Source organism: Mus musculus, chromosome X, assembly GCF_000001635.26.
Source record: "Mus musculus strain C57BL/6J chromosome X, GRCm38.p6 C57BL/6J".
NCBI classification, from domain to species: Eukaryota; Metazoa; Chordata; class Mammalia; order Rodentia; family Muridae; genus Mus; species Mus musculus.
The window spans coordinates 68,310,760-68,328,602 of record NC_000086.7 but is presented as its reverse complement, the minus strand read 5'-3'; the positions used below and the strand labels follow the sequence as shown (position 1 = coordinate 68,328,602).

The following is a 17,843-nucleotide window of genomic DNA, read 5'->3' as shown; positions in this document are numbered from 1 at the left end:
GCTTACTGTGCAGAAGGTTTGTAGACTGATTTAGCCTTTATTTACTTTAATTTTTGTGGCTTATAACACTTCCCAATACTCAAGAAAGAATTGCCTACCCAATGGCATGAAGATTCCTCCCGCTAGTTCATCTGTTTCAGGACTTGATTTTTTTTTTTTTTTATATTTTGCCTTTTATTGAAAATAGTTTTTTTCATATATGATAACTTGATTATGATTTTCCTTCCCTCCATTTCTTCCAGTTTCTCCCCACCTCCCTTCCCATCTGGATCTACCTCTTTTCTGTCTCTAGTAAACAAATGGGCTTCGAAGGGAAAAATAAAATAATGTAAAAAGTAGCTCATGGAAATACAACAAAACTATCAGAAGGAACAGAGTCCAAGAAAAGGCACAAGAATCAGATACAGACATAGAGAGCCATTCATTTATGCACCCAGGAATTCCATAAAAACAGTAAAGCTGGAAACAATAATGTATATGCAAAAGACCTGTAATGTAAAAAAAGGAAAATATACAAATAAAATATAACAAAATAAAAATTAAAAATGTTAAGAAAAAGAAAGTCCCTGACATGACACAAGATAAGGCACCTCCAAATATGGCATTGAATTTGTTTTCTGTTGGGCATCTATAATTTTGATCATTACTTCATTTTCATGTAAGTTTTTTGATATATAGGGCATATTCCATTCTTCTTCTTGTGAATAACATATTTTTCCAACAACATTTGTTATCCAAATAACAAAGAAAAATTAATCTATGATCAATCTCAATCTGATTATTGGCAATTCTATTAATGTGTTTTGAAATGTATTAATTGAAGGTTTGTTTCAAATCTCTTATAATATTCAGTGTGAGTCTGGTTTAATTTTGAAAATAGCCTGTTTTGTTAATCTGGTAGGATGGAAATTTTAAGGATTATTGTTATTTTCATACCTCAGTGGAGAAGAACCTTCAGAGGCTTTCCTCAAATACTATTGTACTGGTTGTGGTAAAAAGACATTACTTTTTCCTCCGTTTATAGAAGAGTGACAATATATTTAGCAGTGTTAATGTGGAAGATCACTGTTATAAGGATTCAATTTCTGTCCTCATTAATTGTCTCTGTTTGGAACTGAGTCTGCCATATCAATTTGGATCTACCTTCTCATTCGAGCTAGCTTTATTACATAGCTCAGAAACAGTCTTAGAATTTGGATTATTTATTTTAATGAGAAGTCTGAGAAACATAGGCTTGTCACTGTCTGACAGCAACAGAGCTTGATGAGAGGATAGAAGAATGCCTCTAACCCTGTCATCAGTAAGAATGTAAAATCATGGGTGGTAGGATGCATTTTTATTTCTTACTCATTGTTGTCTTCAAAGTGGTATGGAGAAAAACTGTCTAGAAGTTAAACTTGGAAATCAGGAAATAATTATAGTGTTTACAGCAAACTGATTTTAAAAGATATGGAATAGTGACACAAACAATTGTTTGAAGATGTTTTGTTTAAGTAAATGATTACATACTTTTTTGTATAGTATTGGTATGTCTGAAAATAAATTATTCATACTTTTCTGGATATTTTTGTGTTGTATGAAGTATTAGGCCTCTATTGGAATATTTGACTATTTGCTATGGAGGTTGAAAGACAGAATTTAAGCTTATACATCAGATACTTTTAGAAGAATCCTATCTCGAATTTATAATGAACTTGAGATAGCTTGTTTCAAGTTTCTTTAATTGGAGACACACAATGATTTTAAGATATCGATAGGGCATCAGAGTTATTCTGTGAGTGTCACGAGGATCACTGATGAGGTAGTGTTTCTCCTGTGCACTTTATCATCATGACCTCAGTCTTCTTTTTGAAAGCATAAATCTATATAAAGATATTTCCTGGGAACAGTATAAAAGATCAATAAATCATCAATATTTTATTTTTCTTCTTATTTCCCCCGATAATACTGTACTGACAATGGAATAAAATACAATCCTAGTCTAGAGAACTGAAGCTGGGTTTGGCAGTGTATATGGGCAAGGAAATTAGAGTTAATACAAATATGCTTTCTTTATTAATGAAAAGTATTCCTGGGACTTACTTATTCAAATTCATGTTTCTAGAAACACGGTTTTGAAAAGCAAGATCCTTTTTGTCTGAGATATGACAATTTCTGCATAAATATTTGTTGAGTGAATGTTAAACCAATAACTCTTTGGTTGTCTCCTTTGTGTTATGAGCTGAATTAAATATTTCACTTGTATTTGCACTCCCATTTAACAGGTGAATAAATTGAAACAAGATTACATGACTATCCAGATGAGAATGGAGTCAGTGTCTATCTGACTTTATAACTGGTAATCTCTTAGTATACTGATTTCTTAGACAGATGGATAAATGAATGCATAAATTCATATTAGATAACAGTGGTTTCAAAGCCTCCTAGTTAGTTTTTTGAATCATTATTCAGGTATTCAAGTCTCTGCATGAACTAATGCCACAATAAATATCCAAATCGTTCAACATGTTTTTCCCTTTAAAAAAATACTTCAAAATGTAGTCTTCAATGAAATATTTTTCATTGATCATAAATGCCCTCCCCTAGCTGGGGAGCTATTTGCAGCTGATGGCTGATAGGAGAGGGAGACTCTGTTTTATTTAGGATGTGGTCCCCAAAAGGCTAATCATGTTCTAGTAGATGGTCACATACAAATGAACATATAAGCAACATATATTGGACTCAGTGCATTAAAAACAATTAGAGCACATAAAATTGGGATGGAAAAGGATGAATGAATAGTTAAGGGGATTAGAGATGGGGATTGGGGTAAATTTGAGCAAAACACATTATATGCCAAATAACAATGAGAATAACAGACATGTAAGATATTTTTTTTGCATTTAGATGTGGAAGCATACCCACATTTAGGCATCAAAGACATGCTATTCAGCTATTGAAAACAAAGGCATCATAAATTTTGCAGGAAAATGGATGGAACTTGAGAATATCATCCTGGGTGAGGTAACCCAGACCCAAAAGGACATGCATGGTACATACTCACTAATAAGTGGGTACTAGCCATAAAGTACAGGATACCCACACTCGACTCCACAGACCCAAATAATCTAACAAGAAGGAAAGCCCAAGTGAGGATGCTTGAATCTCACTGAGAAGGAGAAAATAAAATAGTTATAGAAGGCAGATGGAGGGAGGGAACTAGGTGGGAGAGGAGATGGGGAGGGGAATGAGGAGGTTCAGGTTTAGGTGTGGGGAGAGACAGGAGAAAGGGCCAGAGGGTCAGGAGAATGAATGGAAATCTGCAGAAGGCAGGGGTGGAGAGGTTGGAGGGGCATCTCAAGGAGATGTCAGAAACCTGGGATAGGGAAAGGCTCAGGAGTCTATGTGGGTGACTTTAGCTGAGATTCTTAGTAGTGGGGATATGTAAACTGAAGAGGCTACCTCCTGTAGCCAGCCAGGAACCCCAGTGGAGGGATAAGGACACCAACCCATCCACAAAACTTTTGACTCAAATTTGTCTGTTTACTAGATATGTAGGAACCGTAGATGGGGCTGAGACTGAAGGAATACCCAGTCAACAACAGGCCCAACTTGAGACCTATGCTATAGGCAAGCACCAATTCCTGATGCTATTAATGATACTCTGTTATGATTACAAACAGAAATCTAGTGTAACTGTCCTCTAAGAGGATCAGTCCATTAGCTGACTGGAATAGATACAGAGAACCACAGTCAGACATTGGACCTAAATCTGGAAGTTTTATGGAAGAGTTGGGAGAAAGATTAAAGGTCTTGGAGAGGATCAGAACAACCAGGAAGACCAGCATAGTCAACTAACCTGTACCTTTGGGAAATCTCAAAGTCTGAACCACCAACTAAAGCTTGGCCTAGCTACAGCTAGACCTAGATCCCCAGCACATACGTAGCAGATGTGCAGTTTGGTTTTCATGTGGGTATACTAACAACTAGAGTAGGAGCTGTCCCTAAAACTGTTGCCTGTCTGTAGAATCTGTTCCCCTAACTGTGATGCCTTGTCTGGCCTCAGTGGGAGGAGATGTGCCTAGTCCTGTAGACACTTGATGTGCTAGGGTCTGAGGATGTCCAAGAGAGGCCTCCACCCTCTCAGTGGAGAAGGGGAAGGGGGGGAATCTCCTTTCATTGACATGACTGAGTCTTAACACACATTGAAGCTCATATTTGAAACTTGTTCACCATGAGTCTTTGCTTAATGAGGCTAAGTGGAAACAATGAAACACTGCATTTGATATATTTAACTTCTTAACATTTGTTTTGAGACAACTTCCTCCAAGATTGAACCATTCTACCCTGTCAGGAAGCTCATTAAACAGGAGGTAAATATCTCAAAATAGCATCCAGAAGTCCGTGAAGCTCACTAGGTCACTCCCTGCCAAAGTAAGCAATAATGCCTGAGAGATGCTCTGCAAAGAGTTAAGCTGCAAAGAAGACTCTTAGGCAAGTCAAGTTGCAAGGAAGATTCAGGTAAGCCAAGATGGCATTTTAGAAAAGGTAAGATCATTAGTCAAGAACAGTTCTTATGCATTGCCGATGAAGGGCAAATTGCTACTTTCTGTAAGAAAGAAATCTTAAATTTAATCTTTAATTCTACCACTCTTACTGTGAGACAAGTAGCAGAGGCAGGAGAAGCATGTGAAATCCCCCAGAAATAACAAGATAACAGGCAGCAAAAGCAACAAGAGAGACTCTGCCTCAAGAAAACAAAAACAACAGCAACAATAAACACAAGAACACAAGGTAGAAGAAGATGAACTCATGAAAGTTGTTCTCTGATTTTCATACATATTTCATGGCACACATGTATCTGTAGTCACACACATGTCTCTCTCACACACACAAGTAATAGTAAACACACACACACACGAGTAATAGTAAACACACACACACATACACACGATTTTTTTAGGGGTCTACAAAAATGAAAACTCCAATCATATGCAAGGATGCATGATACAGTACAAGACAAAAAAAAGCAAAAGAAATAAAGACAGAACATTCCAATCTTTGAAAATATTCTTAATGTGCCCATACATTGAAAAATAACCTAGTACATCTTAGAAGATCCTTGTTATGGGGCAAAATGGAATTATTAAGAGCAACACACTGTCTGCATTTAACCAGTGATAAAAATGAATTAATGTTTCCATTTTACTACTCCATAATGTTTTCTGTTATGAGAAATTATATTTAGTAAGTAAAAACAAAAAAATGAAAGCATATAAAGATTTCAACATTTTTAGTCATTGGGGAAATGCAAATCAAAATGACCCTGATTCTACTTTACATCAAGCAGAATGGCTAAGATCAAAAACTCAGGTGACAGCAGATGCTGGCAAGGATGTGGAGAAAGAGGAACATTCCTTTATTGCTGGTGGGATTGCAAAGTGGTACAACTACTCTGAAAATCAGTCTGGCAATTCCTCAGAACACTGGAAATAGTTCTACCTGAAGACCCAGCTATACTACTACTTGTATATACCCAAAAGATGCTCCACTATGCTACAGGGCCACATGCTCTACTATGTTCATAGCAGCCTTATGTATAATAGCCAGAAGCTGGAAACAACCAAGATGTCCCTCAACCTAAGAATGGATACAGAAAATGTGGTACATTTACACAATGGATACTACTCAGCTATTAAAAACAGTGAATTCATGAAATTTGTAAGCAAATGGATGGAACTCCATCCAAAAGTCAAAACTCTGACCCATAATTGTTCCTGTCTGAAAGAATTGCAGGGATGAAAATGGAGAGGAGACTGAGGAAAAGAAGGTCCAGTGACAGGCCCAAAATGGGATCCAGCTCAAGGGGATGTTTCAAGGCCTGACACAATTACTGAGGCTATGGAGCACTCACAAAAAGGGACCCAACATGATTGCCCTCAGAAAGACCCAACAAGCAGCTGAAAGGGTCAGATGCAGATATTTGCACCCAACCAATGGACAGAAGCAGCTGACCCCTGTTGTTGAATTAGGGAAGGATGAAAGAAGCTGAGGAGAAGGGCAATTCTATAGCAGTACCAGCAGTTTCACTTAATCTGGATCCCTGAGATCTCTCAAACACTGAACCAACAGACAGACAGCATACACCAGCTAACATGAGGCCCCCAACACATATATAGTAGAGGACTTCCAGGTCTGTGTTCATTCAGAGATGATGCATCTGACCCTGAAGAGATTGGAGGCCCCAGGGGACTTATAGGTCACATGGGGTGGAGTGTGGGGTGGGAAGGAGGTGTGGGATGTGGAGCAGATGGAGGGTGGATGGTAGGGGGAATAAAATATGGAGTGTAAAAAATAAAATTAAGAATATAAATAAATAAATAAAATGAGTACATCACGAAGTTTGCAGGCAAATGGATAGATTTAGAAAATTTCATCCTGAGTGAGATAACCCAGGCCCAAAGGACATCCTTGGTATGTACTTACTGATTAGTGGATATTAACCAAAAGGTTCAGAATACCCATGATACAACTCATAGACCTTATGAAGGTTAACAAGAAGGATGGTCCAAGAGTGGATGTGTCAATGCCACTTAAAAGGGAGAACAAAATAATCACAAGAGGCAGAGGGAGGAATGTCCTGGAGGGGAGAGGGAAGAGAAAAGGGGGGTGGGCTCAGGTATAGAATGACACAGAAGAGAAGCCAGCAGTCCAGGAGAATGAATAGAAATACGCAGCTGTGGAGGTGGGGGTGGGGGAAGGGGGAAACACTAGAAAGTCCCAGACACCAGAGATGTGGGAGGCTCTATGACCCAATGGGGATGACAGCCTAAATGCCCAGCAGTAGGGAGATGAAACCTGAAGAGAATATCTCCAGTAAATAGATATACATGGCCCCCAGCTTAGGGATGGAGCCACCCACCGATCTTAAAATTTTTGACACAGAATGTATCTGTCTAAAGGAAATGTAGGGACAAAAAAATGGAGTAGGGACAGTAGGACAGCCCTCCAGATACTGCCCCAATTTGGGGTCCACTCCATGCACAGGCACCAAACCCTGATGTTTTGGCTGATGCCATGATGTGTTTGCCGACAACAGCCTGGAATGGCTGCCCTCTGAGAGGCTCTACCAGCATCACACTGAGACAGATGCAGATACTTAGAAAGAGCCATTGAGCTGAACCTGGAGACCCCTATGGAAGAGTTAAGGGAAGGCTGAAGAAGCTGAAGGAGTTGGCAACTCCATAGGAAGAACAACAAAACAGTATCAACTAACTGGACTCTTCAAAGTTCCCAGGAACTAAGCTATCAAGCAAAGAACATACATGGGCTAGTATGTGGCCCCTGATATATATATATATATATAGTAGGGAATTGCCTTGTCTGGCTTCAATGGGAAGGGATGTGTTTGGTTCTTTGGAGGCTTGATGCCCCAGAGAAGGGGGATTCTAGAGAGGTGAGGTGGGAGTGTGTGGGTGGGGGAGCACACTCTTAGAGAAGATGGGAATGAGGGATCTGGAAGAGGTACAACATTTGAAATGTAAATAAATAAAGTAATTAATAAAAAAATCAAAAACAAAAATGATACATAGTAATTTTAAGTCTCACATCTTGTTGCACAGTAAGTTTAATGCTTTTCTGGGCGTCACTTTGGAGCTATAGGTTCACAGACAAAGAGGTGCTATGTCAGTAATGGAGACAGATGTGCAAGAAGTTTTCTAGAAGAGATGATGTCTGTGTTATTCCTGAGGGTTATATGATGTTTAGCTACATAACCCAGGGTTAGATACAGGGCATTCACAGAAACAGTGAGTGCCATTTGTGATGACTGTGATGAGAGAATGACACTGGCAGAAGTTTAATAAAGCATACTTATTGATGATTTAGATTTGGTAAGAGCAAAGGGGCAAAGGGATGCTTGGCCATGAGGCCAAGCATCCATGAGGATGCTTCAAACTCTGGCCTTCAAATTTGGGTAAGAGGAAAACATAAACACTGGTACCTGGGTAGTTTGCTTAGTTTCAGATGAATTTCCAAATATTTCTGTGTTTTTCCTGAGTACTTGAGCTTTTTGACTTGAGGATTGTTAGTTATATACCTCTGTGACTGGTCATAAAGTCTACTCTGCTGGTCACTTCTTCTTTAGCAGCTACAGGTAAGTTTTAGGTCCTAAGTTTCTATGACTGACCCATGGCTACATTTATAACAAAATCCAGCTTTTGTGGGGCTGAAAACATAATTTAGAGCCTCTAAAGAGAGGCTCTAAACCACACATTCAAAGTGTCCACACACATTGACCTCAATAAGATGTTAATTCCAGAGGCTGCCACGCCAGCGACACTTGAGCTATTTGAGATACAGACTCTGCACCCCATGGCTGCTGCCAAGGACAGTCACGAGGACCATGGTACTTCCACAGAGAATGCAGATGATTCGAATCATGACCCCCCAGTTCGAGCCAATAGTTTCTCTTCCTGAGCAAGAAATTAAAACGCTGGAGGAAGATGAAGAGGAACTTTGTAAGATGCTTGCAAAGCTGTTCCGGTTTGTGTCAGAGAATGACCTCCCATAATGGAAGGAGCAAGGCACTGGAGACGTCAGGCTTCTGAAGCACAAGGAGAAAGGGACCATCCGCCTTCTCACAAGGAGGGACAAAACCTTGAAGATATGTGCCAACCATTATATCACACCACTGATGGAGCTGAAGCTGAATGCTGGCAGTGATAGAGCCTGGGTCTGGAATACCCACGCCGACATTGCTGACGAGTGCCCCAAGCCTGAACTGCTCGCCATCCACTTCCTAAATGTTGAGAATGCACAAAAGTTCAAAACAAAGTTTGAAGAATGCAGGAAAGAAATTGAAGAGAGAGAAAAGGAAGGACCAGGCAAAAATGATAATGCCGAAAAGGTGGCCAAGAAGCTGAAAGCCCTTTCAGTGAGGGAGGCCATAGATGAGGCTGAAGAGAAGTCTGAGGAGAAGCAATGAATCACTCTGTCTTTTTCCTTTCATTCTCTTTTAAAAAAAATTTCCTTAAGGTTTGCTTTTATTCTGTTTTGTTTTTACAAAGGACTTTATAAAGAACTGAATTCCAACCTTCAGGTTTTTTGTTTTGTTTTGTTTAAACTTTTTTCCTCCAAGTTTTAACACCATTGAACATGACTTCAGAAATCCATTCCCCAGTCATGAAAATTTACTGTGCTTTCTTTTCCATAGTGGAAACACTTATTTATAGTCATCAAAAATAGTGAATAAAAAAAATGCCTTTAAAAACCTGGAAAAAAAGAAGTTAATTCAAACTAAATTCTATTTTAAAGGTAGAGAGGAAAGTTCAGAATATTAAAATATTTTAATAAAAATTAAATTAAGTTTTAATTAAGATAAATTAACTTCTATGAAATGTTTTCATACCTTTGCTTAAATATCTCTTGATTTCACAGTATTTCCATAATGATGAGCTGGAATCTAAATGATATTAAGTCTAGCAACTCATTTATAGATATCATGCTAAAATTGCTAACCATTAAATGAAGAGAAAAATGCTAACTGGAATTGAGATTCCACCTTATACCAATTAGAATGGCTAAGATAAAAAACTCAGGTGACAGCAGATGCTGTCGAGGATGTGGAGAAAGGGGAACACTCCTCCATTACTGGTGGGATTGCAAACTGGTACAACCACTCTGGAAATCAACCTGGAGGTTCCTAAAAAATTGGAAGTAGATTTACCTGAAGATCCAGCTATGTTACTCTTGGGCATATACCCAAAAAGATGCCCCACCATGCCACAGGGCATGGGCTCCACTATATTCATAGTAGCCTTATATGTTATAGCCAGAAGGTAGAAACAACCCAGATGACCCACAATGGAAGAATGGATACAGAAATAGTGGTTTTATTTATACAATGGAATACTGCTCAGCTATTAAGAATGAGGACACCCTGAGTTTTGCAGGCAAATGGATATAACTAGAAAATATTGTCCTGAATGAGGTAACTCAGATTCAAAAGAAATGTACTCATGTGGATATTGGCCAGAAAAGTACAGAATACCCAAGATACAACCCACAGAATTCAAGAAGGTTAAGCTGAAGGGCCCAAGTGAGAATGCTTCAATTCTACTTGGGAGGGAGAAGAAAGCATTCACAGGAGGCAGAGAGAGGGAGGGACTGGTGTGGGAGAGGGGAGGGTGAAAGGAAAAGGGGAACATGATCAGATATTGTGGAGCAGGAAAGAAGCCCTGATGGCAGGCAGAGTGAAAGGAAATATGCAACCTCAGGAAATAGGAGGTTGGGGGGACCCTCTAAAATGTACCAGAGACATGGGAGGTAAGAGACTCTCAGGACTCAAAGGGAGGGATCTTAGATGAAATGCCTGACAGTAGGGAGAGGGAACTTGTAGATCCTACTTCCAGCAGGAAGACAGGGCATCAAGTGAGGGATGGGGTTACCATCCCGTAGTCACATCTCTGACCTATAATTGTTCCTGTCTGAAAGAACTGCAGGGACAAAAATGGAGAAGAGCCTGAGGGAAAGAAGGTCCAGTGACATGCCCAACTTGGGATCTACCCCAAGGAGAGGCTAGCCACAGGGATCCACCTCAAGGGGAGGCTCCAAGGCCTGACACTATTTATAACTGATGCTATGGTGTGCTTACAGACAGGAGTCTAGCATGGCTGTCCTCGAGAGGCTCCACAAACAGCTGACTGAGACAGATGCAGATAATTACACCCACCCAATGGATTGTACTTGGTGACCCCTGTGGTTGAATTAGGAAAAATCTGGCAGAAGCTGAGGAGGAGGGCAACTCCAGAGGGAGACCAGCAGTCCCAACTAACCCGGATCCCTGGGATCTCTCAGAATCCAAGCCACCAACCAGGCAGCATACACCAGCTGGTCTGAGGCCCCGGACACATATACAACAGAGGACTGCCTGGTCTGGCTTCAGTGAGAAAAGAAGCACTTAACCCTGGAGAAACTTGAGGCCCCAGGGAGTGGGAAGGCCTTGTGGGGTTGCAGACATCTTCTTGGAGACAGGGGGAGGAGGAATGGGATGAGGAACTGTGGGTGGGTGGACAAGAAGAGGGGTAATGACTGGACTGTAAAAATTATAAGTAATAAAAAATAAAAATAAAAAAAAATACTTTGTAAAAATTCAAAGATAAGAAAACTAACCAACTTAAAAGTGGATGAGTTTAACATAATTTCACTAAGGAAAATACATAGGAAACAAGTGTATGAAAAGATGCTCAATATCATATATTCTTAGGAAATTTCAGGTAAATACAGGAATGTAATCTCACTGTGAAATAGTAATACACAGATCCCTAACAACAGCAAAGAAATAAGGCCTTGGAACAGTAGAAGTCATTTCCAATTACTGGTGGAAGTACAAAAAGGTACATTTGGAAGACAGCTCTGTAGTTTATTTTACAACATAACCTGACCATACTATCCATCTGTGGGTTTCCTTTGCTAGTAATGCAGCGGACGGAAAAGAAAGGAAAAGAACAAGGAAATTTTTTTGCACTTTGTGAATTTGATATGTTTAAAACTCCTCTTGAAATTGAGGATATTCATTAAAATGACATGGTTCAATTTTCAACCTTGATTGATGAAAATTTGTAATTTTACTATTGGTAATTGAGTATGTACAGTTTGAAAAACTTCATGTACTCAGAAGTTTGTTTTGCTATTTCATGGTAATTGAAATGAATGCATTTTAAGTAATAGCAAAATTCAAAACACATTGATGATTTATTTATATTTGAACAAACAAATCAAGACAGGAAAAGATATATTATGTTTTTATTGACTACGATAAGAGTCACCATCTTATAAGAGAGTTAAATAAATATTTATTGAACTGGTAGATAACCAGTGTCAATTAGTAATAGAAGAAATGTATGTATGCCACCCACTTTGCTATCTTCAGATAATGTGTAGGGAAATTATATCCATTAGTGAAAAATTAGGGTCAGAGTCCAAGCTGGGATAAATGATGTCATGAATAAAATAATACTTCAGAACCTATTGCCAATAAACAAATCTACCATAACTGAAGAACAGAAATCAAAATATTTCAAACTAAACCACAACTGGTGCTTATGATTTGCTGTTTTGCAGATGGTGTCAGCTATGCCTCAGGTTATTTACTTGGAAAATGAGATATAACCTGGTATAAGCCCTGGGTCCTAAATCTTACTTACTAGAAGAAGCCTACTTGCACTCGGGCTTGGTTGATGTTGATAGTGTTCATTTTCCTCCATTAAAACAAGGTCTTGCCTCTTTCCATGGATGCACCTCAACATGACACTGCAGAAAGACAAAAAGCCTAAGAATTCAACCTGGAGGTTTCATTTGGAACTTACTCATCCAGTAGAAGATGGAATTTTTGATTCTGGAAATTTTGAACAGTTTCTATGGGAGAAGGTTAAAGTCAATGGAAAAACTGGAAATCTTGGAAATGTTCATATTGAACACTTGAAGAATAAAATCACAGTTGTTTTTGAGAAACAGTCCTCTAAAAGGTATTTGAAATATCTTACCAATAAATATATTAAGAAGAATAATCTCCGTGATTGGCTTTGTGTGGTCACATCTGACAAGGAGACTTATAAACTTTGTTATTTCCAGATTAGTCAAGATGAAGATGATTCAGAGTCTGAGGACTAATTGGCCTTTGGTTTTACTAAAATGGAAGTATTCTAAAGAAATCTAAAATTGTACTTTATGAGCAAATAAAAGTCATTTTACTCTATCTATCTATCTATCTATCTATCTATCTATCTATCTATCTATCTATCTATCTATCTATCTATCTATCTATATCTATAAACCCAATGTCTTGCATCTCAAATTTCATTCATTTTTTTTCTCACTGGTTTTCCTTCATCTTTCCTTATTTTGTTACATCTCATACCTCCAAACTCTACTAAGTAGTGTCTCTTATACAGATTCGGTTAGTTCCTTGTCAGTTGTGTCATGGACTCTCAGGATTGGAAGCTTTGTCATTCATCCCTCAACTTCTCTAGAAGGCTTGGACAGTGTGTGTAAAATACTCTTCATACTCATCTTTCCTAGAACATCCTTGCTAATAAGGAGTAGACTGTATCACCAGGCAGCTCTTACCATGAAGGGACATTAAAATGGGCTATGGCTAATGCATTCCAAGATATTTGAAATAGTCCCTTTCATTCCTTTACAATCTATGGCTGTTTATTAAACATGATTCTTTAAAGAGTACTGCTCAAAAAAAAAAAAAACCCTCACACTCACCTGTATAGGCTGAGACCTATGCTTTCTCTTATTCTCATTGTGCTTTGATAATGCAGTGCAGTGCAAGATCCTGGAAGTCACACAGCATTCCTAACCCCTAATGAATATGCAGACTACTAAAATTCTAATCACCTTTATACTTGCTGCTTCTAAGTTATATCACCCTGTTTTATCCTTAGTAATTCAAGAGTCTAGACTCAAATATGTTTACCATTGATAATGAGTCTACAGTGTCAACATTCATGCTTGGTATGATCTTTGCATATCCTGAATTTATATTTTGATGTAATCTTTAACTGCCACCTCTGATTTTGATGTGCAGTCCATTTATATTTTATTTGATGAATTCATGAAGGAAAAAAGGTACACAGGCTATATTCTTTAAGTACTAAAGTTTTTGTCTAGCTCTTCATTCTGGTAGAGAACCATTGGGGTAAGCAACTACTTGTCTGTTTTTGTCCATCTCAATATAAACAATGAAATAATATTTACAGAGCTTCAATGCATCTGGCATCTGCTAAGGATAAAGCTCTTACAGTGTATGCTTTACTAGAACTTACAATTTTCATTATCATCCCCACATATCAGTTGGAGAAACAGTGGATTAAAGAGAAAGAAATTCTGTTTAAAGACATACAGCGGATGGACAAAGAATTAACCAAGGTTAATTCCAATTAACAACAATGTCCAGGCTATCACACAGTATATTACACCAGTGTTTTTTTCTTGAAAAGCCAGTATTCCGAAGTTCAAATGAACACCACATATAAGACATTTTCACCCAGGTATATGAAAAATATTATCAAGTTCAAAGCAAAAATATTTCTGATGTGTTCTTATGTGGCCCAGTGAGACTTATGACTAGAATTGAGTGGGGAAAGGACAGAGAAGAAAGAAGTGTGAAGTGAGGAAATTGGTGGCACTTTGGAGAATGTTGACTAATACACTGAGTGAAAATAGGAGCCATGGAGAGGCTTTGAGATAAAATGTCTTGTACACACACACAGACACACACAGACACACACACAGAGAAACACACAAAGACACACACACACACACACACACACACACAGAAACACACACAGACACAGACACAGACACACACACACACACACACACACACACACACACACGTAAACTTTCTGTATTGAGAAAATGGTGTAGGAAGTATGGGCAAAGTGTAGGGGAGCCAGAAGACAACGTGATCCTTCAGGAGACAGAAATGGTCCAGCAGGTTGCAAATTGAAAGGTTTTTGTTTTTGTTTTAGAGACAGGGTTTCTCTGTGTAGCCCTGGATGTCCTGGAACTCACTTTGTAGACCAGGCTGGCCTCGAACTCAGAAATCTGCCTGCCTCTGCCTCTCAAGTGCTGGGATTAAAGGAGTGAGCTGAAAGTTTTCTCTCACCTAAACTCAGAGGCAACGTATTAAAACACACTCCAGTTGAGAATGTACTGTAATTCGTACCTACCGGTAAGAGATCAAAAATTTGTCCATGCTATCATTGCCAGATAAGCTTCAGTTTACAAGAATTTGTACTGAATTTCCTGGTCTCGGTGCACTTCTTTTTTATTGTCACTAGATGGCACTTGTGAGAATCTCGCCTTTTATGAACTTCTACTCCGAGTGCATTTGCACTAGATGGCGCTAGAGCCATATCCCCTTGAGGCAGGCTTGCTTCATAGGCTTTGTTAGTGCAGAAATCTAGTTACCTCTAAAAGCACAAGCCTTCCAGAGAAATCCAATAGTCAGTTCTAGTAAAATGGTCAGGTTTGTTGCTACCGCTTTCCTACATGGCTTGGATCGTTTATTCCCAGTGTAGTGATTGTGAGCTGAGTTTGTAATTCAACTTGCATCAGGAGGCCCTCAAATTTACCAGCGATTCACCCTTGCCTTGAGGCTTTTGATTCATGCCTTGTTCTCTGTGGAAGGTAGTTTCTTTTGTTTTATGTCATTTCTGATGTTACATTGCAGTTTGCTTCCGAATAGGCAAATCTATCCTTGAGGAACTGTCTTTTAAAGCTTGGAAACCAATGATTTCCTTGCATCAGCTCATATACATCTTTTTAGTTTTCAGAGACATTATTTTATTTAAAACAAAACCCAGGCATTCTCTTTCCTTCATGTTCAGCTTTAAATTTATTTGCGTTTTTTCACTGAGCTACAGAACCTTAATTGTTGCTTGGGATAGAAACAATTTGTCGTTTTACACTTAACTTACAAAGCCCAGCTGACAACATATGAGATCTGAAGGAAAATTCTCTCATCTTTTAGGTACTGAAGTATCAACGAGAGGTTCTATAAGTTCTTTTATTTTAGTTAAAATATAAATAGCAAAGTATCAAAGATTGTTGATATTCAAGGTGAACACTGTGATAGTTTGTCACATGTCCACATTTTACAGTTGGACTTGAAGCAATCATCGATCTTCACTTTCTTCATTTTGCTTTCTTAGGGGCCTTATAAACCTGAAGTAGATTCATGAGCACTTCACATACTCTGGCTAAGAAATCTAGCAGTGTATTCATTTTGCAACATGTGTACAATAAATCAATTCCCATCTGCTGTAAAAAGAGGAAGTCATGTAATTGCAATCTTATATTTTGAAGTTTCTAATTCTGTTTATACCTCTTTCTTCGTTTGTCTATCAAAAATCTCATGTGGAATAAGGCATAAAGCCAGTATACACATTGCAATCTCTGATAGGAAAATTTTGAGATGTTTATACAGATGAAGGACCTATGTCAAAGCATTAAAGATAATGGATACCAGAGCAAAGAAATGCAAGTTTAGACTTATTTACACAATTATTATATGCTAATTAAAAAGACGAATGGACTGACTATGCCACTTCATCTTAAGTCTCTAACTTTAGATTTGCTTCACCATTAAATATTGCAATAATTTGATTTAAATTCTGGACATAACTATTTGCATGAATTATACATTTAGAGCATGCTATTCCCTTCTTACTTTAGAAGAACATAAAATTTTTGTATAGGGCAAATGCAAACTGCATATATTGCCCATGGCAAAAGGTGCAATCAATATCTATTGATGTATGTTCTAGAGCTTAAATAAAATTTATAAATTAATTTTAAAAAGCAGAGTTCATCTTTCACATTAAACAAATGGAAATACTTTGAGTCAGATCAAAATGTCTATTTTAGGTATGGTTATGTGGTTTTCAAAGGAAAATAAAAATGGAAAATGTTCAATGTTTTTGAAATACCACCTTCCTCTCTCTCAGTGTGCTTGCTTATTAATACAGTTTGAATGGATTCTTGCTTTGACATGAAAGTTTATTTTTAAAATAACTGTGGATAATCTGTTACTATAGCAATAATTCCCCAGTCTGTAGCAATTTAATTTTAGAATAACATGAAACTCATTTTTATTGGATATTTTCTTTATTTGCATTTCAAATGTATTCCCCTTTCTAGGCCTCTCTCACCTTTGGAGACCCTGTATCCCATCCCCCTGCCTCTATAAGTGTTTTCATCCACCCACTCACCCACTCTTATCTTCCCACCCTGGGGCATCAAAAAACCTCAGGACCAATGGCCTCTTCTGTTTTTTTAGATTATTTTATTAGCTATTTTCTTATTTGCATTTCAAAAGTTATCCCCATTCCTGGTTTCCCCTCTGAAAAACACCCTCTCCCTATCCCTCCTCCTCACCCTGCTCACCAACCCACCAAATCCTGGTTCCTGGCCCTGGCATTCCTCTACACTGGGGCACAGAACCTTCACAGGACTAAAGGCCTCTCCACCCATTGATGCCCAACAAGGCATATGCTACATATGCGACTGGACCCATGGATCATTCCATGTGCACTCTTTGGTTGGTGGTTTAGTCACTGGGAGCTCTGGTTGGTTGATATTGTTGTTCTTCCTATGGGGTTGGAAATTCCTTCAGCTTCTTCAGTCCTTTCTCTAACCCCTCCATTGGGGACCCCAGAGCTCAATCCAATGGTTGGCTGCAAGCATCCACCTCTGTATTTGTCAGGCTCTGGCAGAGCCTCTAAGGAGACAGCAATATCAGATTTTTGTCAGCAAGCACTTCTTGGCATCCACAATAGTGTCTGGGTTTGGTGACTGTATACGGGATGAATCTCCAGGTGGGGCAGTCTCTGGATGGTCTTTCCTCTAGTCTCTGCTTCATACTTTGTCTCTATATGTCCTGTGAGTATTTTTGTTCCCCCTTCTAAGAAGCTCTGAAGCATCCACACGTTAATCTTTTTTTTCTTCTTGGGCTTCAAATGGTCTCTGAATTTAATCTTGGGAATTTCGAACTTTTGGTTTAATATCTACTTATCAGTGTGTGCACACCATGTGTGTTCTTTTGTGACTGAGTTACCTCACTCAGGATGATATTTTTAAGTTCCATCCATTTGCCTGAGAATTTCATAAGGTAATCTCTTTTAATAGCTGAGTAGTACTCTATTGTGTAACTGTACCACATTTTCTGTATCCATTCCTCTGTTGAAGGACATCTGGGTTCTTTCTACCTTCTGGCTATTATAAATAAGGCTACTGTGAACATAGTGGAGCATGTGTCCTTATTACATGTTGGAGCATCTTCTGGGTAT

The 17,843-nt window shown here is 38.5% G+C and overlaps 2 pseudogenes; both read left to right on the top strand.

Annotated features, from left to right (window-relative positions):
* Gm5391 (predicted gene 5391) lies at positions 8,296-9,070 on the top strand (annotated as a pseudogene).
* On the top strand, positions 12,262-12,737 carry Gm4910 (predicted pseudogene 4910; annotated as a pseudogene).